This window comes from Vipera berus, assembly GCF_964194415.1.
Source record: "Vipera berus genome assembly, chromosome: 1".
NCBI classification, from domain to species: Eukaryota; Metazoa; Chordata; class Lepidosauria; order Squamata; family Viperidae; genus Vipera; species Vipera berus.
Window position 1 is genome coordinate 254,073,248 of NC_138202.1, and position 27,071 is coordinate 254,100,318.

The 27,071-nt window shown below is 38.5% G+C and overlaps 1 protein-coding gene and 1 long non-coding RNA gene across 4 annotated transcripts in view; one reads left to right on the plus strand and one right to left on the minus strand.

Moving 5' to 3' along the window:
- FOXO3 (forkhead box O3) overlaps nucleotides 1–13,024 on the plus strand; it is a 154,229-nt gene extending 141,205 nt beyond the window's left edge. Inside the window, exons 3-4 of one of the 2 annotated variants that reach the window (XR_014024617.1) lie at nucleotides 5,437–5,621; nucleotides 12,210–13,024. The gene's annotated coding sequence lies outside the window, so the exon portion shown is untranslated. Of the gene's footprint in view, nucleotides 1–5,436; nucleotides 11,896–12,209 lie in introns of those variants that run through there. The other variant, XM_081313856.1, reaches the window with a different exon arrangement.
- LOC308659834 lies at nucleotides 12,650–26,728 on the minus strand. Of its 2 annotated transcripts, XR_014024618.1 has the most exons (6): nucleotides 26,437–26,728; nucleotides 21,805–21,976; nucleotides 20,936–21,253; nucleotides 17,161–17,256; nucleotides 14,548–14,782; nucleotides 12,650–12,780 (listed from the first exon to the last, which is right to left on the minus strand). It is a non-coding gene; the product is annotated as an uncharacterized lncRNA (long non-coding RNA). The 2 variants fall into 2 exon arrangements; XR_014024619.1 differs by having other exon boundaries at nucleotides 14,548–17,256.
- Nucleotides 26,729–27,071: the final 343 nt, after the last annotated feature.

Below are 27,071 nucleotides of genomic sequence, written 5' to 3' on the forward strand. Positions count from 1 at the left end.
TTTTATAAACTCAATATTAAAAATAAATAAATACCTAAACGATTCTGTCCTGTCCATATGATCTCTGATCAAGTCATCCTATGTGAAATGATCCTGTAAACCAGCCCCATTTTTGTGATTGTATTTCAAGGGTCTCTTGGACCTGAGAACCAAAGAAAGTACTTAAAGACAACCGGTGATGTTGCCTTTTGGGAAGGACCTTGTAAGTTAAGAGATAGAGCAAGATGCAACTGTTGGTACGGAAGGCAGCAGAGCTTTTCAGTACTGCCTAGTAGTACAGGCATAGAAGCTAGTGTATTTTAGGAAAATAATAATAATAATAATAATAATAATAAGAAGAAGAAGAAGAAGAAGGAGGAGGAGGAGGAGGAAGGTACCTTGGAGGTCATCTAGTCCAACCCCCTGCTCAGGCAGGAAACCTTATACCATTTCAGGCAAATGGCTGTCCAGTCTCTTCTTAAAAACCTCCAGTGTTGGAGCATTCACCACTTCTGGAGGCAGGTTGTTCCACTGGTTAATTGTTCTAACTGTCAGGAAGGTTCTCCTTAGTTCTAGGTTGCTTCTCTCCTTGACTAGTTTCCATCCGTTGCTTCTTGTCCTGCTTTCAGGTGCTTTGGAGAATAGCTTGACTCCCTCTTCTTTGTGGCAGCCCTTGAGATATTGGAACACTGCTATCATGTCACCTAAGCTCTTACAGAACCAACTGAAAAATCTTTTGGCCATTGCTTTTCTTCCTCCTCTTGACAATCTGCTTAAAATTACAATAGTAGTAGATTCTCTTAGCAACAATTTTAATATTATACACATGTTTTGTTGAATGATTTCCCCCACATAATTATTGTTGATATCAGTGTGCGTACAGACAGAAATATTTGGAGTTTAGTGGTTTTTCTGGTTAATCTTCTGGTAACCTTACTGAAGATCATACTGAGGTTCCATATTCAGGTTGGCTTCAAGCCTGAGGTTGTTAATAATGCCATATAATCCTCCCCAAATGTTATATTTTTATTGCACATTTTTAGATTGATGAAAGACAAATATAGGAATTTGTAAAGAGAAAAAAAGGAAAAAATGAAGAGAACAATACAGTTAAAGAAAAAAAGTTAATTGAAGGAGCAGTCTTCTAATGCAGAGGTCCTCAACCTTGGCAACTTTTAAGACTTGTGGATTTCAATTGGTCCACAAGCCTTAAAGTTGCCAAGGTTGAGGACCCCTGTTCTAATGTCTCTGACTTTGTTTATAGTAGTTACAAACTCATAATCTCCTTCTTTTACATTACAGTAGTCTCTTTAGCCCCCTATTCAATGTTTTTTTTTCAATCCTCAAATCCAAAAATCACCATTTCACTTTTTTTCCATTTTCAGTAAAACATCTGTAAAAGTTTCCCAGTCTTTTATAAAAGCCCTTACTATTTTATAAAGCCCTTATCATATAAAAGTCCCTGAGCAGACAGCTCACTTTTGCCATTTCTGCTAATTTTGTTGCCTTCACAATCCATTTCTCCATTGTGGGTATTTGAATATTTCTCTCTCTTTGTACATATAATAGTGTTGCTAGAGTTACCATATATAATCTCCCAAATTTTAACTTGCAACACTGGTTTAACATTAAATGTACAATAATCAGACATAATGTTTTGTATTCTTAAGCTAAATATATTATAGGCAGCTCAGACAAAACTTTCCTTCTTTATTCTTTCTCTCAACTTAATTATTCTTGTTAGTTGTTACCTTTCTTGTTTAAAAATTTAATAATGTGATCATTAAAAATAGGAAACTTATAGAAATATATTTTTTTGGTTTGCATTTCCTAAGCTTTCTTGAAAGCTCAGGAGATTTAGCTCCAAACTGAGCTAAAATGCTAATTTAAGCATATTTCAGAAAACCATGCTAGTTGTTTTTTAGGCCCTTAAGCTCCATTCTCACCTTGTTCAACTAGAAACCTGCAATTTTCTCTAATGAATTTTTGTATTAGAAAGGAATGCATAGAAAATGCAAATCCAACCCAAAGGGTGATATTGAGTCTGTCCCACTGTAAGGGAGGCGTCGTAAATGCATCACAAAGAATCTACATTGCATGCAGGCTTTGTTGAAAGGGAGGTTCCAGAATTTCACAAAACCTTTCCCAATGATCTGCTTGAGGATCTTTCAAGTGAAAACTACAGAACTACAGTTAAAACTCATCAGGTAGCACCACTGCAGACGAAAGTAGTCAGAGGCATTGCATCCGAGAAGATACAAAAATGTAAATAAGTGAGGGAGAAATTCTTGCAGCAGCTGTTGAAAAATAATTTCATTCCCCAAACTTATTCACAGCAAGCAATTCAGAGGACAACAGATAGAGCAGTGCAAAAACTGGTAGGAGGCAAGGAAGTTGTTTTCACTATTATTCACGTTCATTCAAATAGCACCTGCTTACTCTTCCTACTTCCCCCTTCTTTATCTTCAGGAGTGGGGAGGAAATGTATCACTTCATTGGCCGGCTGGCAGTTGTAGCCTCAATATTTATGTCAGTCGCATGGGTTTTTTTTCCCAACATGTTCTTTTTCAAACTGCTTTACATTGGCCAAGAAAATAAGAACTGGTGGGGGAGCAAGCTGATCATAATACATAGACTACATATTATAAACATAGATTAATGATATATTTATTTATTTTATTTTATTTTATTTTATTTTATTTTATTTTAATTCCATTTATATCCCGCCCTTCTCCGAAGACTCAGGGCGGCTTACAAGCTTAGCAGTAGCCTTCATTCTATGTATATGCCTGCTTATTAGGGCTTTCACACACACCCCAAGCGGCATTATTACAAAGTCAGCTTAATTGCCCCCAACAATCTGGGTCCTCATTTTACCTACCTCGGAAGGATGGAAGGCTGAGTCAACCTTGAGCCTGGTGGGATGCGAACCTGCACTAATTGCAGGCAGCTGGTGTTACTTATATATGTAGATATCTGTTGAAGAAGGAGCCATTTTGCCTTCCAAAACCAATCCATAGTTGGTCTCTCCAGAATCAATCAATCAATCAATCAGAAATAGAGCTGGAAGGGACCTTGGAGGTCTTCTATTCCAACCCCCTGCTCAAGCAGGAGAGCCTATACCATTTCAGACAGGTGGTTTTCGAGTTTTTTCTTAAAAACCTCCAGTGATGAAGCACCTACAACCTCTGGAGGCAAAACCTGTTCCGCTGGTTAATTGTCCTCACTGTTAGGAAGTTTCTCCTTAATTCCTGGTTGCTTCTCTCCTCTCATTTTCTCACTCTCTGATCCATCCCCAAGCTAATGGTGTATAGCAGGTAATAGTGAATTCTTTGGTCTGCAAATTTTGTAGGCCTCCTTAGAATCGCTCCCAGTCAGCATCCGGAGAGCATCAAAACTATCAATTTTTTTGGGGGGGGGGGGGGCGAAAGCCCTAATAAGCAGGCATATACATAGAATGAAGGCTATTGCTAAGCACATTGATTTGTGCTTTAAATTGTAAGCCGCCCTGAGTCCGGAGAAGGGGGGGATATAAATGGGATTAAAATAAAATAAATAAATAAATAAATAAATAAATAAATAAATAAATAAATAAATAAATAAATAAATAAATTTTGTTCTTCCTTTTTGATCCGAGGGAAGAGCAAATGGACATCAGAAAGCCAAATGATGTTGGTGGATACTAGGGAGAAGTTCAAAGAGATTTGTTCTTTGTGATGGGGCAGAAATTAATGGACTGAAATGTCAAAAGGTTCCCCCCCCCAAAAAAATTAAAAATATCTGAATCAAAGGCGGCTAATACAGGTCTAGGATAAGCCAAGCTACATAAGAATTAAATGCATCCTCCTACTGATTTACATAGGTGAACAAACATTTACCATATACTAAACAGAATTCTTGTTAACCAGCCCAACTCTCTGATGCTTACTTTTGATCTTATAACAAATTGTTTTAAAATGTAAGAGAAAAAAATGAAAAAATGTAATAGTGAAGTTTTACTATGTCAATATGCAATATTTGTTATTATTCTCCAAGCTTGTCTGCCAGAATTCTTCTAAGATGCATTTGAAAGTAGCTGCCATTTTTGAAGGTGTGCCTTTTGTATTTAAGGTATAGCTATGGCAGCTGAAGTGTGAAAAACAGAACTGTGCATAATTGTGTAATGTCTGAAGTTACTTATTAAATGCTTATGGCTCCCAGAAGCATAGCTTATAAAGACTATTACATAATACAGTTTGCATGACTCTGTTCATTTACTAGGAACCAGGGTGGATTTGATTTAAATCGAGTCGATTTAAATCACGATTTAAATCATGATTTTAATCACTAGTAAAAAAAAGGCTTGATTTAAATCATAATTTTTAGAGAGCAACTGTCATTTCTGTCCCGCAGCAGCTCCTTATCTGACCTGCTGTTGACTCACCGACAGTCCCATTCACTTTAATGGCAGCGACACAACAAAGTGAGGGACGTGGCAGGCAGCAGGTGAGGGGATGCCCGCTAACAGGTGCTGCCATGATGGATCCAAAATGACAGGTGCTCTTTAAATGTAAGGACTCATTCTTGCTGGTAGTTAGAATCTTTTATATTATTTGCAAACAAATGAAGGTTTCCTATTTAGAATAATAAGCTGTCAGGTTAGTAAAACAGCAATATCAGAACCAATTTTAGGTTAATAGGTTAGTCACACATAGTTGGAAAACTACTTAAATTCTTTTATTTAACTAAAACACTTAGAGCCTGGTACAGATGCATTTCTCTTCATACAATCATAGAGTTTGTAGTGTACATAGATTTGCAAAATAATGGGATAAACAAATATTCCTGAACTTTGTTTTATGATTTATCTCATGGTTACTGTGAAATTGTATCATCAATGCATCAATGCAGTGCATGTTATCTCAGCTTGCAGAGCTTGGATTCATTGAATGAGTCTACCAAAAATGTAAATATTGCAGAATATACAGCCTCCTGCTACATAACTAAACTCCATTTCATGCTGAATAAACTAAATTATTAATGTATCTTAAATAGAAAACTACATTTAGATATTTACTCCAAAAGCATTTTATTAAAATAAATTTGATAAAAATTAAAAAAAATCCGATTTAAATTTAAAAAATCCAATTTCTTTGTTTATTTATTTTTTAAAAAAATCATCGCTTATTATCCACCCTGCTAGGAACCCTCAAACAAAAACATTATCATGTATTTATTAGTAGAACTCATGATGATTTCCTAATTAAAAACAACAACAACAATGCTAAAGCTAGGATATAATAATCAGTCTTGGGTTGTGCTGATACCAGCATCAAAGATACCTGCAAAATAACAAATGCAGGTTTCCTCAAGATGACTTGAAAATTTCTGGAAGGTCATGCTTAGGATTATTTGCTTTCCTCAACAGTTTGTGGCTAATGACTAACTAAATGTTATTTTGTCCTTTTTTTCTTCCAGGCCCTTCATCCAACATGAATCCTAAAGAAAAAAAATCCTTGCCAAAATCAACTGTCAGCAAAGACAGGGATGTCGTTTACAGCGTTTGTGAACCCTGCATTCTTTTCCTAATGAAACAGAGACTGTTAGTGAGCCCCAGAACTTGAGGAAAGAACTGACTTATCTGGAACTGAACTCATTTTGAAGTATGCAAATTTTTCTTACTGTAGGGTGATCCACCACCAACTTGAGGATATGTTGGTTCAGCCACCATTCTGTTTCAAAAAAACACTGTGTAGCCTTTACAGTAGTGTGCTTGTCAATCAGTACATGGCGTTCCAAAATGGTGATGGGTTGCAGGATGCTTTTAGGTTGGCTTTTGTTCTTCAGGGTTTTCCCCAGCCCACCCTTCTTTAAGGCGTGAGGGATGCTTTTTTTTTTCTCCTCCTCCCTGTGAAATCCTTTACGTACTCCTTCTAATGTGCCAATTCCGCATGAAAATTAAATACACAACCTGGGCTTGAAATATCAACAGCACTTGAATACCAATACAGTTTCCAGAGGAGGAGCTGTATTAAACTGTTGCAGCAACACAAGTGACGAGTGTGGTGGCACTTTAAAGACTTAGCAAATTGGGTATGACATGGATCGGATTCTGAGACAAGATAGTAAGGGACAGCAAGGAATGGCAAACAGTAAGGGGAGAGAGAAATGCAATGCAAGAAATATCAATGCCCTCTGCATTTTGTTTCTATCTTCAGGATAGCATTCCAGGTATGCAACGACAGAGGGTGTCACGAAGCGTTGCTCTTTAAGATGCCACTGAACACTTTGTTGACTCCTGCAGTCTTTTAGAGTACAACCAACCAGTTGAATTCAAGAATTAGCTTGTAAGATAACTTAACGTCTGTATTTGCTTTGGTGTTTTTATGTGGGGATTGGTTAGCTAATTCATTAGTTCTCAACCAGTCCCTACAACTCTCCAACCAAATATTTTCCTAATCTTCTATGTGTTTCTTTTTATTTTTGGTACCAAGAGAGGGTGGATTTTACCTCACAAAATTAGCCACCACTAATGTTGCATTCTAACCAGGGTTCATTCGGTGTGAGAGAAAAAGGGCATTTCATTGTGGGGAATCAGTAACTCCTATCTAAATCTAGGCTAGGGTTATGCGAGCAGTTTTGCCCAAATGCTGCAGTAAATGTTTGCTTTTTCGTTTGTCCCCATAGCTTAGCAGTTGGCCAGTCTGAGGTGCATTGTTTACCACTTGCCAAATATAACCACATAGAAGGCAACGGCTTGCTTTCAAATTATTACTCTTATTAATAACACAAAACCTAAAAGAAAAAAATGAGTATATTGCATGAGAACGGAGTTTTATGTATCTGTAATATCCAAGGCTTGGATGATTTATTTCATTCATAATCATTTATTCATCTTTCTCTTCCTTATTCTTTCCCTCTTGTGATACATGGTGGAAACTGGAAAAAGGTGGTTAGGAAGGAGACACAGAGAGGGAAAATCCATACAGAGAGCTTTTCATAGGAGCGTAGATTGTAACTGGATAAATTCCATTGAAAAACAAAGTAGTTTTTATATATTTTGCTTATAGGGATTTCTTTTTGTAAATTTATATAGTAATAATGACTGAAAGTTATGGTGCTGTGCAAGTCCTGTTTAATTACTTTTTAATTGGTATTTTTCATGTGAAGGTGGGGCAAAGAAGGGAAGAAAGAAATAGGGGAAAACCTGATGGTACATTTTAATTTTTTTTTAAATTTTAATGGTGTGAAGACACTTTGGCTTAGGACAACATATACCGGTACATATTTCTCCAAAGTGATATACGAAGAACTTTTTTTGGCATAAAAGCAGAATGCATATAAATATATAAATATATTTTATTATGTACAGAAACAGATCATTATGCATGATTGTTAAGAGAACAGACTAGCATTTTAACCCAAAGTTTCAGTGCATGAGTTTCCACCAGCACGTGAATCATGTACCTATGTGGTATGATTCCTCTCAGCTGCCACCTTTCACTGCGCGTGCACATGCAGGCATTCAAGCACATTCACACATATACATCGGTGGGCCCCATATTGCTCTTCTTTTCCAACTTCTGAGGTAATATTGGTGAAATAACAGCTCCTTGTGTGATGAAAATATTGTTTTGTACTGTAGGTGCCTCCTCCTTGTGCTGCGCTATTCTCTAGATGAATACATGAAGTCATAACAGTTCATAACTTAAAACGATGACAATTCTGTGCTGTTGTGGTTCTAAATAGCTCATCGAATATATACTTTCGAACTAGTTAAATGATTTTTATCATTTTCCAAATAAATACAGACTATTTTTTTAATAATTAAGGTGGTATATTTGTCTATGGCAGGGCATAGTTTATCATGTCTCTTTAATTATATAGAACCAATGTGTGTGCTTGTTCTTCACATTGGAAAGGGCTTCCCAGAAAGGAATACCTTATAAATATGTCATCTGTTCCAGGGGCTTAAGAAAAGTATTGACTTATCTTGAGAGACTCAGTTACAGGTACCTATTACCAAAGCTAGTTAAGAATGTGCTCACATGCCTTTACTACATACGAGTATCTGGCGCATCATTATATGTGAATTAAGCCAATGATGATATTTTGGGATGTTTGTTGTTACTTTGTTCTTTGAAATGAAAATGTATTTGGTGATGGACAATTTGTTTCCAAGTTTCTGTCTGTCTTCTTAACAGAAACTCTGTGCATAAAAAAAATCCATTACTGTACAAAGTTTATGGTTTCCTCTACTTTGACTGGGTTTCCTTTCAATACTTGAAAATGCAATATAGCAGGAAGCTGATGCAGAAAAAGGAATAGATTCTTCATTTCTCAGCTCTAATTTTAATCAGGTGACCAGGATGCAATGACAGCCTATATGCTGTGACATCATCACATAAATGCCACAATTATGTACTTGCATTTCAACATCTGACACAAGTACATAAGATGCCACCTTTCTGTGATATTGTCACAGTTATTTTTGTCATCCCCACCCCCGCTGATTAACTGACGTAAAACAAAGAACCATATTTGTAACTTGGCCAAATTTATACAGGTTTTAAATCCCATTGATTTCAACGAAATTCAGTACTCACCATAAATATCAGTAAGGCTTTGAGACTGTCCTGAAATTAAATATTAAACCCAATATGACATTACAGTAAGCATGCATTAATCAGATTGCATGTTTGTAACAGTAAGCAGTTAATAGTAACATTTAAGCTGCTGTTGTATTCGCGGATGGTCGCATAGGTTTCAATAGGAAAACCTCCATCTGCTCAGTTAGCATCTGTACTTTTATTTCACTAATAAAAAGCAAATTGGGAAGGGGAAAGAACCAGAGCAAAGTGATAGAGCACAGACATTTATATAACGTGTTTCAGGTTCTGCCTCAAAGCATCCTTGGGAATATGCTGCCCATCAATAGAAAATAATATTGACCTATATAAATCCTTGGCTTGATGCAATGTAAGGCAACTGTGACCTGAATTTTTATAGTTCCTTGAGAGGGTTGTTAGGGGACAGTCATGGCATCCCAGGCACATATTAAAATGATGATGATGATGGTAACAAAGCATCCTTCTGGGGGGAAAAAAAGGCAAATTACAAACCTCTTCGGCCAGGATAGTGGTATGACAGGCAACTTGATAACATTGGCTTTAACGGGATAAATTCAAACCCTAGGATCGTAATGGATGAAAACTGCAATAAAAGCGCACTTCTCTGAAAAAAAAAATAGTAATTTTGAAATTCCTATGCTATTAGGGTCAGTATGGGCAAACGTAAGCCTCATTCTTTCAGGTTCACCCGCAAAGGGTCTCAGAGGCTGCAGAAATGTTTCCCAGACCATCACCTTCCCTGTGAGTTAGACTGCACTTCACAGCATTGGAACTAACAGGCTCTTGACTAGGCTGCTTAGCAAGTAAATTTTTTTTCTAGAGTTGGAAGACCAAGCTAGGGAACATGTTATGCTGCACTATTTTCTCAGTCACGGGAACCTTTAACGTAAAGCAATTGCACGGAAATCCATCAATTTGCTCTATGTGACTTCTCTCCCTATTGTTTGTCCTTCTGCCTCTCACAATATAAATAACTCCATATTTGAGGTACTGTCCCCAACTGGGAACCCAATCTCAAAATTCTGCTCTCAAGGATACTTGCTAGCCAATGGACTGCTGCTTATAGCCTTAAGCTTTTTTCTGTATTATTTTTTGCCTGGAGGGTGGCCACAAAATATATAGTGAGTGGCCCAATATTCTTCTCTAGTTATAAGTAGGCTGTTTCTATTAGCCTAAAGGAGTCGGGTGCTAGACAAAAGCAAGCAGCCAAGAAATCCTCAAATACTGGTCTAGTTCAGGTATAATACTAAACCAAGGATTCAAGGCTGTGTATGGCTCACAGATCAAATGGCAATATGTCACATATTATGAGACTTTTATTGGAGGAATAAAATCATCACAGTCCCTCAGACCAAAAAAGGTTTCATGCCCGTGTGCATTAAATTATGGCTTAGCATTATGGGAATGGACTGTCATGAAATTCCTTCTTCTTGGCTACCAGTGCAGGAGACACATACTTTCACATTCAATGTTGAATACATAATGGCTTACCGTCACATTTTTAAATCCAAGAAGTCTGCATAACCTGGTCCTTGTTTGTTTGCATAAGCATAATGCGAATAAATCAGTTTTTCAGTTGGGATCAAGTGGTACATCCCCACTTCACTTACATTTACAAATTTACATTTATGTCACTTTTTCGCACCGAATTGAAAATGGCCAATGAATAAAAATATTGTGAACAATCAGGCGAAAGCTGCTGAACTCCTCACTTTGTGCAGGAAAAAGGAGTAAGGAAGGGAGGAGTTCAGGCTCAGGGAGCAATCAATGTTCCCCTACCAGATACCTTCCAGAAGTATTGGGAACGACAGCTTCCAGAATTCCCCAACCAGCCAATAAATACGTTGGTTGGGAATTCTGATTTGTAGACTACAAAACAGAATTCCCAACCAATATGTTTTAAACTTAAAATTTTAAATTTGGCCTACAGGCCAAACGATTGCATGTTTCTTTCACTGAAAGCTAATACAGCTGCTGGGACACTCTTCAAAACAAGGCTCCATCTTTTAAAAGGCAAATGTCAACTCCTAACCTTGTAGTACAGTAGTCAGAAAGCTCTACATAAGCGATTTGAGTTTGCAAACCATGTATCATCCCAACTGTCCATCAATTAACCCATAAGCGTTCACTTCGGAATATAGTTCTGAGTATTCCAGTGCTATAAAGCAGAGATCCCCAACTTTTTGGGCACCAGGGACTGGTTCCATGGAGAGAGGTTTTTCTGCGGACCGGAGGGTGTGTGGTTTTGTGTGCTGCCTGCATCCCATGGATGGGACTTTGCTTGTTTGTGTGGACCGGTTGCTGGCATGCCGCGTCCTGGTACTGGTCCACGGACTGGGGGTTGGGGACCCCTGCTACAAAGCACTTAAACATGAGATCACATTCTTGAGGAGTTTCCTTTTTATGTACATGAATTAGACTCCCATTATTCTAAGATGGTTAATTGATTTGTGGGACTCTCCTTGTAAAATAGAATTAAATAACTAACTCCCATCACTCTAACTTTTAAATTATGAACTCGTTAAAAATTGAAATAAGGCAAGCCATTTCTTTTTAGCTGCCTCCTAAAGAGCTCATACCATTCTTTTTTAAAAAATTGCATCTTTGTTTTTATTGTTGCAGGAATATTTTTTTCCAAATTATGTTAACCAACCTCCTTGCCCCTCATAACTATCTTAAGAAAAAAAGTTGCTCTTGAAAATGACATAACTTCTTGGCAGTCAATCTCCATTCATTACATTCTTCGCATGATGTACATCAGAAATATCAGCTGATATGGAAGGGGACCAGGTACCTGCTATCAGGAGGGACGAGGGATATATTGTACATTTTGGCTTCATGTATGGAACTTTTTTTAATTAATTAAAAAAAGTATGAGTGGACAAAACATGTATACAGTATCTGTAAACTGTCTTGTCTGGATTATTTCTTTCACTGTTGAGCCACATACTTTTGAATAATATATTCTATCACTGCCTTAGTACACGGCCATCTTTTACAGGGATACACAATTTTTACTTTTTGTATGAGCTACTTTCATTTGAAAGCTGGCACTGTCATAAACTTAGAGGAGGCTCTTCTGAAACCAAATGCTGACATAGGTGAATATACTACCTTACTACATAACAATTGGATGTCAGTTTGATTTGGAAATCTTTCCCTTTTGCAAATGAAATAGTGGTGCAGAGCTTAACTCCACTTGATGTTAGTAGATATTGCCTTGTGTACTCCATTCTCAACAGTAATCTAGTTTGTAAAATAAAGTGTGATGCATGTAAATAAAGCATAATGGATCTCTATGCTGAAAGTATAGACTCATTTGTCTTTTATTTAGCTTCTGTTTGGGGAAACCAGATCTCAAGGGAGGGAGGGAGCAAGAGAGAAAAAAAATAAACAATTCCTGGGTATAATGCATCATTTGTTGTTATAGAGTAGTATCGTTCTCATAGTTAATCTGTGTAGTGAAAAAAAACCACACTGACTGATATTGTAACTCTGTGGAAGTTAACTAACCTTTTGACTACTTACAATTACACACTTCCTGCATGTTGAAAGTAGAAGAGGGGACCTATTGTTTTCCATTTATCTGCTTATTTTTTTCTTTTATCCAAACTCATTTAGACTTGGATTCCAATCCCACTTTGGTTGCTGAACTAGTATGATAATCTATATAACTCTCCCATTTCATAGACGCATTCCCCTTGAATAAGGTAAGAAGTGCAAAACTCCTTAGAAGACTTGGATGAATTAGGAAAAAATACACTGAGTCTCATCTTATGGAATTGGGGCGTTAAATATAGTCCTGAAGGTGTTTACTTTCAATGTCTAATCCAAAAAGTATCAAGATGGTCAAGCTTCTTTTCCAGGAGATAGAAAGTTGATCTTTGCTATATTTTTATAGTTCAAACTGTTTAGTTCGAAGATTGAAATAATGTAAGTAAAACATTTAGCCTTACCACATCAGTACTTTACACATGTGTCAGCTTCTCACATGCTTCAAATGGCTTCAGTAGTCTCCTTCCACCAAGCTGTGTCCTCATATAACTTCTGGCCTTGAGGTATGATTGACATTGACCTACTCCACACCCAGGTGGCTCAAAACACATGCATGTGTTTTTTTTAACCACCTTCTCTCAAGATGCTTTGGATGAGACTTCAAGGATGAGAGGTGGTGTAATTGAAGGCAAATGTCCTGAAGGAATTGTAAAAAAAAATGTTCAGTTAGCGCTAATGAAAAGTTCAAAAAAGTCACTGAGCTCAAGTACCCTAAGTACCCTAATATTTGAATAAGATGCCATAAATATTTAAGAACATGAAGTGGGGGACCCGATCGAAATCTTACTTCATCTGGTGTTTACAATTTTCAGCTTTATTGCTCTAGTTCAGGGGTAGGCAACTTTGGCTCTTTTATGACTCGTGGACTTCAACTCCCAGAATTCCTGAGCCAGAATGGCTGGCTCAGGAATTCTGGGAGTTGAAGTCCACGAGTCATAAAAGAGCCAAGGTTGCCTACCCCTGCTCTAGTTCTATGATTATTATTTCAGTTTCCAAAGTTGTTACTCATATATGAAAAGTTCAAAAAAGTCACTGAGCTCAAGTACCCTAAGTACCCTAATATTTGAATAAGATGCCATAAATATTTAAGAACATGAAGTGGGGGACCCGATCGAAATCTTACTTCATCTGGTGTTTACAATTTTCAGCTTTATTGCTCTAGTTCAGGGGTAGGCAACTTTGGCTCTTTTATGACTCGTGGACTTCAACTCCCAGAATTCCTGAGCCAGAATGGCTGGCTCAGGAATTCTGGGAGTTGAAGTCCACGAGTCATAAAAGAGCCAAGGTTGCCTACCCCTGCTCTAGTTCTATGATTATTATTTCAGTTTCCAAAGTTGTTACTCATATATGTAAATAAAAGTATAAAGGGTTCTGAAAAAAACTAAAGCAACATGGAAACACTGCGTGTTCTAACTTCTATATATTCTAAAACAGGCAGGGGACCTTCTTGTCTTCCCCTCCCTCTGCTGCAGGCCCAACTAAGGAGGGAGAGGGAAAAAATAGGCTAACCTGAACCTTTGGTAAATTTCTACCTGTAGATTGGTACAATGGTGGGCTTCAAATTCACATTCAGTTCTCTGCGTGGATGCAGGCCTGGGCCTCTGAGGCCTAGAATGGATTTCCAGAAGTGACATCCATGCACTTTCTGTGGGCTATTCTAGGCCTGGGAGGCCTCCTCCGGGCCTCCCAGGCCTAGAATGGACTTCCGGAAGTGACATCAACACACTTCCGGTGGCTGTTCTAGGCCTGGAAGACCTCCTCCATGCCTCCAAGGCCTAGAACAGACTTCCAGAAGCAGCATGGGTTCAGTCGGTTCTCTGAACTCAACAAAATTTAGCTTCCGGTTCTACCGAACCAGTGCAAACCAACTGAATCGCACCACTGGATTGGTAGCTACCTGCACTTGTGCATTAATAGTGGAAGGAAGGTTGTGGTTCCCTAATGTAGGGCTTTTCAACCAGCGGTACAGGTACCACCTGTGGTACATTGGCACCTGGCAGGTGGTACACGACCATCCTAGAAAAGTGGTAGCGGGGGAGGGGAATGAGCTGAACCGGTGGCAGCACCGCACAAGCCTGAGCGAGAGACGGCTGGAGCTGCAGGGCTGTCAGGGCTCAGCAGAAGCACCAGGACCAGCACCAGTTTCCAGCTGGAGCTCAGCGCTGATCCTGGCCCTTCTGCTGAGCCCAGAAGAAGTGCCAGTCAGCTGGAATGTTGCAGCATCTCTAGGGTCTTGTGATTTACATTCAGATACTTGGCAACTGATTCATATTTATAACGGTCACAGTGTCCCAGGGTCATGTGAAGTGACCCAAACCTGCTGCAACCACCCAGCAGGGGGGGAATAAAAACCAAACACCCCCTCACCCCACCCCCAATGCCAATCCTCAACAGAAATGCTCACAACAATGAAAACCTCGGGCAGAAGAAAGAGCACCGCTGGGCAGGCAGGCAGGTGTCTTGCTCGGCTGTGGCTTGGGGGACACTTTTTTCAGTGCCATTATAACTTCGAACAGTCACTAAGCGAATTGTTGTAAGTCGAGGACTACCTGTACTTCATCACTTTTTTCCTCTTTTTTTGGTCATCAAGTTTTTGACACCTTGCTAGGCGACTGGTGGTACTCGGATGTTGCCATATCCTAAAAGTGGTACAATGAGTGGAAAGGTTGAAAAGCCCTGCCCTAATGAAGTTGAGAGCTCTGCTGATGATAGTGTATTCTATCACAAGGGTCACCCAAACCAGACAGGTCTTAGCAGAGAAGCCAGATTAAGGGTATTGATCAACCCATTTAATATAGTGAGAAAACAGGAAAAAAATCCTGGATTGGTGATCACCCGGGTCAACAAGGATCATGTCAGATGTTATATTCCTGAGCATCTTCAACAAATGGCTGGAGGGATCCAGGAGCTATGATTGGGCAGCCAGGGACTAGCCTTATATGATTACTGGAAGAACAACCACCACAAACAAGACAAAAGGATGCTGTGTTTGAAAATTGCACCATTATGGTCTGTTATTATGAATTGGATCCAACAAAGCGGGGATGCTTGAAGTGAATGTTTGAACATTGGAAAAGAATTTATCCAGACTCAAATTCATTATCAGAAATAAAATATTCAGGGATGCAGAACTGGAAGAATTTCAGAAAAATAGTGAAACTAGTGAAGTGATAGTGAAAAATAGTGAAAAATAGAAGACCTTGAAACAACAGTAAAAAAAATTCAGATAACAATTGCAAATATAAAGGAAAAAGCTGATATGACCTACAGAAACTATAATTTAGAGGTAATAACAGAGCCAGTACACGCCAGCACTGAAACAACCTGTGAACTGAGCCGCTGACAAGAAAAATTAAGAGAGAAAATTATGACATATGTAGGATTACCAGTAGAAAAAGAACAACTGCCAATATTGAAAGTAGTGTCCAAGAAAGCAAAAGAGTCATCTTCCAGGGTGACTCATTATCTATCTTACTATATGTCATTGTCATGATCCCACTTTCAATGATTTGGAAGAAAACAAATCTTGGCTTCCAAAAAGCCAAAAATGCTAACAAAATTTCACATTTGCTTTATATGGATAATCTGAAGCTTTATGGAAAATCAGAAATCAAAATCCAGTCACTAATACCGTAAGAATTTTTAGCACAGATATGTAGCAATGAAATTTGGTTGAGAAGTAACGCTGCAGTAGCAATAAAGCAGGATAAAATCACAAACAATAATGGAATTGAAATGCCAAATTGTCAAACCACCAGGAGCCATCAGGATGAAATCTACAAGTATCTGAGCATTTTACAGATGGATAATATGAAGCATGGTAAAGTTAAAAATGCAACAAAAATATTCCTATTTAAATAAGTCATTAATACAAGCACTTAACAACAGTTATACATTGTGTGGTGATGTAATTGGCTTAATTTAGCTCAAAGAATTGTTTAAACCCAATTGTGATCTGTAAATTATAACTGATGATTTAGGATTTCATGGAGAAATCACCTGATTGTGGCTTATACAACATATCATGATTGAACTAGAAATGTCAGAATCCAGTCAGTGTAACATCAGAGTCATAGACTCACATAGTAATATATGCTGCCACATTATGACATTCTTGGCCAGCGGATAGGATCCAAATATGGTTCTGCTTCGTTGAAGGTACGTATACGCTTGTATGGCTTCTTCCAGTGGCAAAACCTGATGCTTAATTCAAGTTGACCCCATGCAGACTGTCAGTCAATCTGCATAAGGAATACTACAGACCAGAACGAAGGTTTTGCTTCTCTATCAAGGAAAATCCTCATATGACATCTAAGGTAATATTGTGTGACACAAATTCTCCATTCTAGATGAAATAACTACTATCAACTACAATGTGGATTCACCTAAGTAAGCACTTGACATTGCAAATAGTGCTCATTAATCATCCCCCTTGAAAAATGTACAAAAAGGGGTGAGGTCTTCTTGTCTGCTACGATGGTGAACCCAATAGCATACCACCTTTTGTAGTAAAGAATTAACTTCCATTTCTTCCCAGGTTTGTCTGCCTACCAGTGCATTTGTGAATCATAGAATAAGCACATGTCTACCACTTCACACAGGTTACTTGTATCCATGTAGAATTGTTCCCATTGATCTATTAGTAAAACTGTATTGGGCCTAATTTGCCACTTAATAAATGTAGTATTTGAGGTAGCATCAACAATAATAAAAAAGTTTCCTCTTCAATTTATAGACAAGATATTTTTAATTTGTTTTATTGCTTTCATATGAGGGAGGGAGGATAGGAAGGAAGGAAGGAAGGAAGGAAGGAAGGAAGGAAGGAAGGAAGGAAGGAAGGAAGGAAGGAAGGAAGGAAGGAAGGAAGGAAAAAGACAAAACTGAGAACAAATTACACAAAAGAAGTCATTTGGGCAATTTTTAACACATCATTAAAACTTGAACACACTAAATAATAATGCTCCATCTTTCAATTACATCAATAGAAAACCCATTAATAAGCCAAGAAGAAACATACCAGTAATTCAAATCTGTAAATTTTGAGCTGTGGTATCTTTCCAATGCAGAAAAGAAATCTTTGTTTCTGCTTCTCCTGCTTGATAAATCCTTCATTCTACATTTTGTGAAAATTAGAAATGTTGGATATTTAATTCAAAAATACATCTATAATTTTTAACAGTACTGATTTTTGAAATATTGTATTAAGAAAAATGGGAATATTACATCCCAATGAGGAAATAGTGGGGCCAGCCCATATGAAACATGTATTCCCTTCCAGCAGAATAAAGTTGACAGCCACTCCTTTCAAACATTTTGTGAGATATCTAGAAAACATGAAAAATCATCTTTATTGAGTCAATCCCATCTTTAAATGATAAAGCACAAGCTACGATAATATTAAAACCTTTCACCATTGATTTGTTAATATGGGAAAGAATCATTCTTTATTCCAAAGTTCTTGCAAATAACAAATATTCACCTCAGCAATACTCTTGTTTCTTTTGAAATGTTTAGAATAAGTCAAGACACATTTCAATGTTGATAGTAATTTATGAGTTCCAAAGACTGTTGCTGCATTTGGATCAAATTGTGAAATGAAGAAATATTCTAATTAAATATCCTGTCAGTTTGCAATTTTATGCAATCCAAATTCCTCTTGCAATATCTCAGATGGCATAAAAAAGCTGATTGGGAATCAGCTGACTAAAATATTAATACCTCTACTTGATTTTTGTACTTAATTAAAAGACCCACCTGCAGTTTTTAAGTTGGATGTAAAAGTTCCTCTTTGACTGATAACATTCAAGCAATCATTGTGTAAATAATTTGCTACACTTCCCCAAAAATCCTAATGCCGTATTTTCTGGCGTATAAGACGACTGGGCGTATAAGACGACCCCCTACATTTCCTGTTAAATTATAGGGTTTGGGCTATACTCACCGTATAAGACTACCCCTCTTCCAACGCACACCAAATAAAAATTAAAAAACATCAGATTTGATTTTAATATGGTAATTTTAATTCAAATGCTTATGACATGCAGGTGCTTAGTAGGAAAACTGTCACTTATAAACATAAGGCTGTTTGTCATCAAACATGTAAACAAAACAGTGCAAGTGGATTAAACAATAATAATAATAATAACAATAATAACAACAACAATAATAATAATAATAATAATAAGAAGAAGAAGAAGAAGAAGAAGAAGAAGGAGAAGGAGAAGGAGAAGGAGAAGAAGAAGAAGAAGAAGAAGAAGAAGAAGAAGAAGAAGAAGAAGTTGGAGGGGACCTTGGAGGTCATGTAGTCCAACCCCCTGCTAAGGCAGGAAACCCTATACCATTTCAGACAAATGGCTGTCCAGTCTCTTCTTAAAAACTTCCAGTGTTGGAGCATTCACCACTTCTGGAGGCAGGTTGTTCCACTGGTTAATTGTTCTAACTGTCAGGAAGTTTCTCCTTAGTTCTAGGTTGCTTCTCTCCTTGATTAGTTTCCATCCATTACTTCTTGTCCTGCTTTCAGGTGCTTTGGAGAATAGCTTGACTCCCTCTTCTTTGTGGCAGCCCCTGATTCCAGCAACCATTCCCTATTTTCCTAATTCACTTTTTCACTTTTCCTAATTCACTCTAAAGCTTTCCCTGCGCAGAGCCTTAAGTAACACAAGCTGCCTGCAATTAGTGCAGGTTCGCATCCCACCAGGCTCAAGGTTGACTCAGCTTTCCATCCTTCCAAGGTAGGTAAAATGAGGACCCAGATTGTTGGGGGCAATAAGCTGACTTTGTAATAATACTGCTTAGGGGGGTGGGTGAAAGCCCTAATAAACAGGCATATACACAGAATGAAGGCTATTGCTAAGCACATTGATTTGTGCTTTAAATTGTAAGCCACCCTGAGTCTTCGGAGAAGGGCAGGATATAAATGGGATTTTTTTTAAAAAAAGACCAAATGGGAGATCCGCTCCAGGTTTTCCAGCCAGCCCGCCCAGTTCCTGAGTCAAATGTGTCCTTAGAGCTAAGCCGCTGCTCTGGCTGCTGCCTTCCCCACCTGCCTTTCAAGTTGGGATATACTATAGCTGCTCTTCAACTTTAGAAGGAAAGACGCCCAGACCCCAGCCTGTAAAAAAATCACAGACTGCAGCTTCTTCTCCAATTGGTCCCGCTTTCCCTGTGCAGACTAAATGGGAGATCCGCTCCAGGTTTTCCAGCCAGCCCTGTCCCTAAATTTTCAGCACCCGGCGTATAATACGACCCCTGACTTTTGAGAAGATTTTCATGGGTTAAAAAGTAGTCTTATACGCCGGAAACTACGGTATTTTACCAATCTGCATAAAATTAAAGGTATTAACCTAAGCAGGCCTCTAAATAAGTAATACTGCAATACAACAGTTATATTCTTATTTATAACATTTATGGTTCTCTATGTGGGATTTTTAACCAACTATGTCCATTTTTATCTGAAATTTTAAAATGTCTGTATTTACATTCAAAAATGAGGAAAAATGCCTTGGAATTACTTTTCTTGGATAATTAAAATAATCCAAGTAACAATTGAATCCCTAATTACTACATATTTTTATAGCAATATTTAAGACCACAGGCTTGAGCTTGGCCTATGTCAGTTACTATAACCTAATAAAAATTATGAAACTGTTGTATAATATCAATACATAATTATCAAAACAAATGTTAAATTTACTCAGGCTCAAAATTTAAGAGAAAATTTTTATAAAATGTTTTATAGATGGCATCTGGATCCCAAGAAGTTGTCCAACATGTATCCTAATTTACAGTCTAAATGTTGGAGGTGTGGTAGTTTAGAAGCTACCTATTTTCACATGTGGTGGACTTGTAGAAATATAAAAGCTTTTTGGATTAAAATTTGGTGGAACATTCATAAGATTTTTAAGAGAAAGATAAAGTTTTCCCCACAATTGTTTTTATTGGGTATTGTTGTAGATTGTGATGTTAAAGAAACTAATTTGATGTTGAACATGATAAAAGCAGCACGGTTACTGGTGGGACAATATTGGAAGAAGGATAGTTTGCCCACTATAGAAGAATGGGTGTTTAAAGTTTTGAATCTTGCAGAAATGTCTAAGATTTCTGCTTATTTGAAAGATCATTCACAGGAAAGATATATTTCAGTTTGGAGGAGATGGATAAATTATATTCAGAACAAATATGGGACTAAAAAGTTCCATTTAGCTTATGAGTAGATTTTAGTGGGATATTCTTATTAGCACGTTGTTTGTAGTTATATTAAAGGGGAGTTAAAGCACATTATGAGTTTGGTTAATTGTATATTATGCATAATTTTTATTTAGAATATGATTATTGCAACTATAATCCTGTATTTAGCTCTGGGAAGTGGGGGGGGGGAAGTGGGTGGGTTTGGGGTGGGAGGGATTTGGGGATATATTGTAAAATTTTGTTTTTGTAAAACTCTTTAATAAAAAAAAATTATGAAACTGTTGTATAATATCAATACATAATTATCAAAACAAAAAAATATTTTTGTTAAAATCCAGCCTTACATTTCTAATATTTGAAACATAAATCAATGTTTTCCACATCAAATTAATAAAAGATAGCTGAGAAGTTAGTAATTTACCACATTTTTCACCTCACCCCCAGTGTGTTTATTTTATACAGTTCAGGGAATATTCTGTTTCAAGTGCATAAAGGGAATTAAATTTCCATTTAGCGTTCATAAACCTTTATATAATTCTGGTGCAGGTCATATTTCAAGCATCACCAAAGTTCCTTAACCATTTCCTCCATGATTTTGTGCTTACTTTTTTTGATTCTCCGTGAGAGATAACCAATAATATCACATATATGTCCCTTTGAGGCATCTCAGGAGGTCAGCATTGATGGCAAGTTGGCCCCTCGGTTTTCTAAAGATGAACTCTGTCAGCTACAGACTTGTGGTTTGGTGATTCATGAGTTCACTTGAGGACTTTGACTTGTCTGTCTGCAAGTAACAATGCTAATCTTTTGTGCATGTTTTGCCCCCTGTGTTTCCTTATTGCCACGTCATGTTTGAAGAAGAAGGCTGCGACGAGTATGTGGGTCTTGGAGCTGATTTAATCTTCATAACCGCCAGCAAATTTCTGAAAAATGATTTTGTTACATGTATTTTGGATAAGGGCCAGAGTTAAATCCATAAGCAATTTAAGCCTGCATATTTTGATTTCAGATTATCCCAGTTATAGTACAAAAACTAGTTACACCACAATGCTTGGACAGAACCCAGTTTTACACCCATTTACGTCAATGGAACTAATGTGATTTAAATCTAGACATTCCAGTGTAATTAGGTTTGTGAATCAGGTTGTTACGCAGAGATGTCAATGACAAAAAATATTTCAGCCCAAAGATTTTAACTTAGTGAGTTCATTAACTCAGTTATCCAAGCTTAAAATTCTATACTTATTGTTTCATGCAAAAATGGGGAAAAAATCCAAAACTTTTTTATCTTCTATACTGTGCATAAAAATGAATAATTATTCCTGAGATCTACTTGCAGTGATCAGGCTGCATCGCTTTAAAAAGAAATGTAGTCAGGTCAATCTAATTGCTGAGGATCAAGATTAATTCCTTCCAAAATAGTTTGGTTTGACCTTCTTCCATTTGCTTATTAATTTTGTCATTAATAACTCACCTTGAGTGACATGTGAAGACAGGAAATACTAGCACACACTTCTGTTTGTTTTATATTGATCAAACCAAGCCCATGCAACGTCAGCAGCAAAATGAATTAACACCAACAAAGAGAAAATGTAACCCTGACAGGTTCTTCCACAGCATGTATCTTCAGCTATCTATCCTGTGAACTGACAAAGTTCATACATATGTTAGGAGAGCACCATAATCTAGATGTCACCTTCAAACATTTCATATCATCAAGGCCCAGAACTGTGATAAAGAAGTTATTCATTCAATTGGCACTGAAGTGAGAATTAATGAAATAAAGAATTGCCTGTCATTGCACAAAAAATGGGGAGTGGGAAAAACTAGAGATGTTCTAGACCAGGGGTAGGCAACCTCGGCTCTTTTATGACTCATGGACTTCAATTCCCAGAATTCCTGAGTCAGCATAGCATAGCTGACTCAGGAATTCTGGGAGTTGAAGTCCATGAGTCATAAAAGAGCTGAGGTTGCCTACCCCTGTTCTAGACAAAGACCTTGGGCTTCAGTGATTTCAGTTAATAATAATCTGTGCATATTTTCTGGTAAAAGCTAGAAAATGCCTTGGTGGTTTGATTACAATAACCTCTCTTAACTTAGTGGATAACTGGGAAAAACGGTAGTCATATGTGTTTGACTCTTAGTAGGACACATCCGTGTATGACAACAGCATTAATGTCTGCCCCATTGACAAGAAACTCAACAGGCACTCAAATAACCGTAGCTTGATAAGTCTCTTGTGATTCAATTCTTCAGCACTCTCATCCAAGGCACAACATACAAAGATAAGATTCTATACTCCATCCTTGTTAAAACCTCTTGAAATAGTTGGATTGCTCTTTTTTCAACATGAAGATGCAAGCCTTTTGTATACCTGTATGATGATGATAGTGTTTCTTTCCCTTCCTTTCCATACCATGTTTTCTTGAAAGTAAGACCTAACCTGAAAATAAGCGCTAGCTTGATTTTTGGGGGTGGACCCAATATAAACCCTACCCCAAAAATAAGCCCTAGTTTTGGGGTGAGGCGTACACCTAAAAATCAAGCTAGGACGGGGTGGGTGGGGTGGAGCTGCCCCACATAACCTGCATCCACTTACCTTGCAACCAGGCCTCTCCTCGCCAGCCCACCTATTCTGCGGCATCCCCAGGCCTGCATTTTGCAGTCAGAAGTCTTTCCAGAAGGCCACTGCAGCCAAGAACCAAGCTATGGATTCAATCCATAGCTTCGTTTTGCTAGTCTTCTGCAGCAGAGAACTGAGCTATGGATTGAGTTATGGTTCTTGGCTGTAGTGGCCTTCTGGAAAGGCCTTTGCCTGTATAATACAAACTGGAGCTCCATTCTAAGCTGTAGAATGAAGCTGCTCCTTCAGCCCCAGAAGAAGTGGGCTGGCTGGGCAGGGCTGTTGGAGCCGGAGGTGAGTGGAAAAGATCTGGAGCCTCTTTTGGAGGCAAAATAATAATAAGACCGGGTCTTATTTTGGGGGAAACACGGTAGTTGAATAGCCATTTTGTCTTGCAGCTGGGTGATTTTGCTTGCTGACCAAACTGATATTTCTATCCAGAGAAACTCTGGCTATCAACTGCAAACAGAAATCAGTGATCACAAGCTCTCTGAGTTGGCTTTGAATTTCCACCTTGTGAACAGCTGCTGTTTTTGACAGGGCCAGATTTTGGTATCTATGGAACAGACAATAGTATTTTCAATGAAAGAAAGCCAAGTAGACAAGAGCAACACAACTAATCCTAAGGAGCCTTGGAGGTGCAGTGGTTAGAATGCAGTATTGCAGGCAAACTGCCCACAGCCTGAAGTTTGATCCTGATGGGGCTCAAGGTTGACTCAGACTTCCATCCTTCTGAAGTCAGTAAAATGAGGACCTAGATTGCTGGGGGCAATTTGCTGAAATTGTAAACTGCTCAGAGAGGGTTGTAAAGCACTATGGAGTGGTATATAAGTCTAAGTGCTATTATTTTAAAGATCAAATGGAAAGATCAAGCTCCAAAGGATGCTTGAGGCTGAATGGAGCAACATGAATCACTGAACAAACACAACAAACACTGAATCTCAGGTATGAGCCTTAAACATGAGTTGCCAGTAGAAAGGATATGGAAGTCTTTAAGCTAGTGTGGCTTCTGCTAATTAAATAATAAAATCAGAATCACTGACTTCAGGTAAGTGCTTGATTTCTTTATATCAAAATAGCATAGTGATTAATGTCTCAACCCAATCTGTTCTCCATATGTTGTTCAGAATGCCCATCATCCCCAGCCAGCTTGGCCAAGAGCCCATTTCCAGTGGTATCCATGAGAGGACATCATGACATCAAAGTGATGACATGCACATCATGATATCATATATATTCACCTAATTTGTCTCAGTTGTGTCATATGAGATGACTGATGCCAATTACATCATTTAATTATTGTACAATGATGACAGGTCATGGGTATAATCAATTCTCCCCACAAGTGCCTATGCCCCCTCTCTCATGCACTCATACATTGATCTGATTCTGATAGTGCAAAGAGAAGGAGGCTGTGTTTACACACGTATCCACAGGTTAACGGAGCCATGCCTGGATAGCTCTATTGGAGGTGGGCAGTTTTTACATGACAGCGAGGGGAAACTAACTATATGGAACGCATTCAGAAAAGGTGTGGTTGTCTAGTTGGTTTGGTAAGTCCTGAAAATCCAATGTAGAAATGTTGTGGTTGTATCAAAGATGAAATAGTTGTTAGGATCTTGTGCTCCAGCCTATACACAATTATTTTTGTTCACAGCAGCTGGGTTTGTTTCAATACTTCTGTAAGGAAACAAGCTTTTCCAGGGAAAGAAGACCATGTGAACAAAGCATAATAGTCCAGAGATCCATAGAGGATGGTCTAGGTCTAGGAGGGTGTTGAAAGTGCAATGCAGCATAATTCCCAAAGACTCAGATTTCAGTTGGACAGCAAGAAAAAAATTCCTAAGTGAGAGGTGACCAGCAATGGAATATACTGCCTCAGGAGATGGTGAGTTACTGGAGATATTTAAATGTCTGTTGGGCATGCTTTAGGGGTGGTTTCCTGTGCAACCGGGCAAGTGGTTGGATTAAATGATCTCCTTCTATCCTGGAGCTTAGGGTCAATTTTATATTTGCAGGATCTTTGTAAAAGCCTGGTTTCAGTTGCTTTCTATCCTGCTCACGAGAGCAGCAACAGAATAGAGTTACTTCAGTCCCCACAATGTCCCATTTAATGGAATGCTGGACCATTAAAGATGAAAGTTGTCCCCCAATAGAAAAGAAGCAGGATTGGAATTCGGATCCCCTACCAGTCTTGCAGTGGATCCTTTATAGCTACATCAGAGCCAAACTGGACTTTTCTCTGAAAAAAAAGCTCATTTCACCAATGCCCTGATCCATATGCTGCTGACTGGCCCACGTTAACTCCCATCTATTGTGCACAATGGGATTTAATGAAAGACAACTGAAAAAAGCAGGGAGAGCGGTGATTGTTGCTCACTGTTTCTTCTTTTTGTCCTACCAGAATTTTTCCATGCAGTGTTGGAATGCTCCACATTAATCCTGCCTTGCTCTGCTCAGGGTGTGCCTCTGTTTCTGGTCATATATTTAAAGGTAAAGGTAAAGGTTCCCCCGCACATGTGTGCTAGTCGTTTCCGACTCTAGGGGCTGGTGCTCATCTCCGTTTCAAAGCCGAAGAGCCAGCGCTTGTCCGAGGACGTCTCCGTGGTCATGTGGCCGGCATGACTAGACACCAAAGGCGCACGGAACGCTGTTACCTTCCCACCGTAGTGGTCCCTATTTTTCTACTTGTTTTTTACGTGCTTTCGCACTGCTAGGTTGGCAGAAGCTGGGACGAGTAACAGGCGCTCACTCTGTTACGCGGCACTCAGGATTCGACCCACCAAACTGCCATTTACCTAGGTGATATATAGCTAAGCACACATTTCTTCTATGTGCAAATAAATCTGTGTGAGGATACAGAATCCTTAAAAGAAATTGTGGTAAACATATACAAACAGAATCTTAACAGCTCTATATTGTAAATAAAACAGCCAGGCAGGGCATGTGAAAAAAATTATCCAGAAAAGGCTATTCTTACACCAATTAGTGACTATTTCACGCAGTAGATGTTAGGACAAACTGGGCTCAAAAGACTTCATTCTGTTCATTCCAGATTTCTTACGTTATCCTCCAAGCTTTTAACCTCATTTTCCCTCCTTCTCCTCTCACTCTCCTCCCTTCCTCTCACTCGCTTTTCACCGTAATCTTTTAAATAGTGCCTCGTCGGCAAATCTCCTGTTGCAAGCCTGCCTTGCAAAAGTGTTTGGACTCGCTGGGAGAGCAAGAACTCCTTGCGTCTTCACCCCCAGGCCCTTGTGCAAAAGAGGAAGGAAGGGATCACTCCTCACCCCAGGCCAATACCGTCAGGATTGCCTTCTGAAGGTTTGGAGTCAAAACATCACTAGACACACAACACACCCAAACACATCATGCAGGCACACCGGTTATCTGTCGCTTCAAGAACAATTACTGATTTTCCTTTTCTTTCCACAAGCTTCCCTGCCCTTATATGACCTTAGAAGCCGGTACCAAAGAGATTACCTGCTGCCCCCTATCTCTGCGTCTTTAGGATTATGACAGTGTCTTGTTCAAGAAGAGAATGAAAGAAAACTGAGGACTCTGCATGTCACCTGCCCAATCTTAAGCTACGTGCTTCGTTTTCATTGGGTGACACACCTGTTTGAATAAATGCAGTCTCTCATTGCTTCTCCTGCACAAAGGATCTATTACAATGATGCTTTCCCCCCCCCAGTTATTCATGAAGTGATCTATCAGTCTTGTCTTTTTCTCCAATTACTTTACTTCTGTGTAAATGTAAATGCTGTAGACATGCGTGTAGGCACGTGTGTGTGAGCATATGGAAGCAATTATCTTGTACACAGACAAGAATTATTTTTCTTCCTCCCTCCTGTTCTTTCCAACGTCTCTACTGCTCATTGAATGAAAGTGGTAAAAGGCAGGAAGAAGCCCGTATCCTGATTTTTGAATCAAAATCTGCAATTGGTCTATGTAAGCTTTGGAAATCTCATCCGTCCTATTCTGTTTGGTGGAAGAGTTGGGTAATTTTCAGAAAGCACAAACAAGACCTATATTTATAGAGGGTGGTGTAAAAATAGGCTCCTTGCACATAGAAGCACTGCGCTGACAAGACTGGAGCTGTGTCCTTCTGTCCCAAC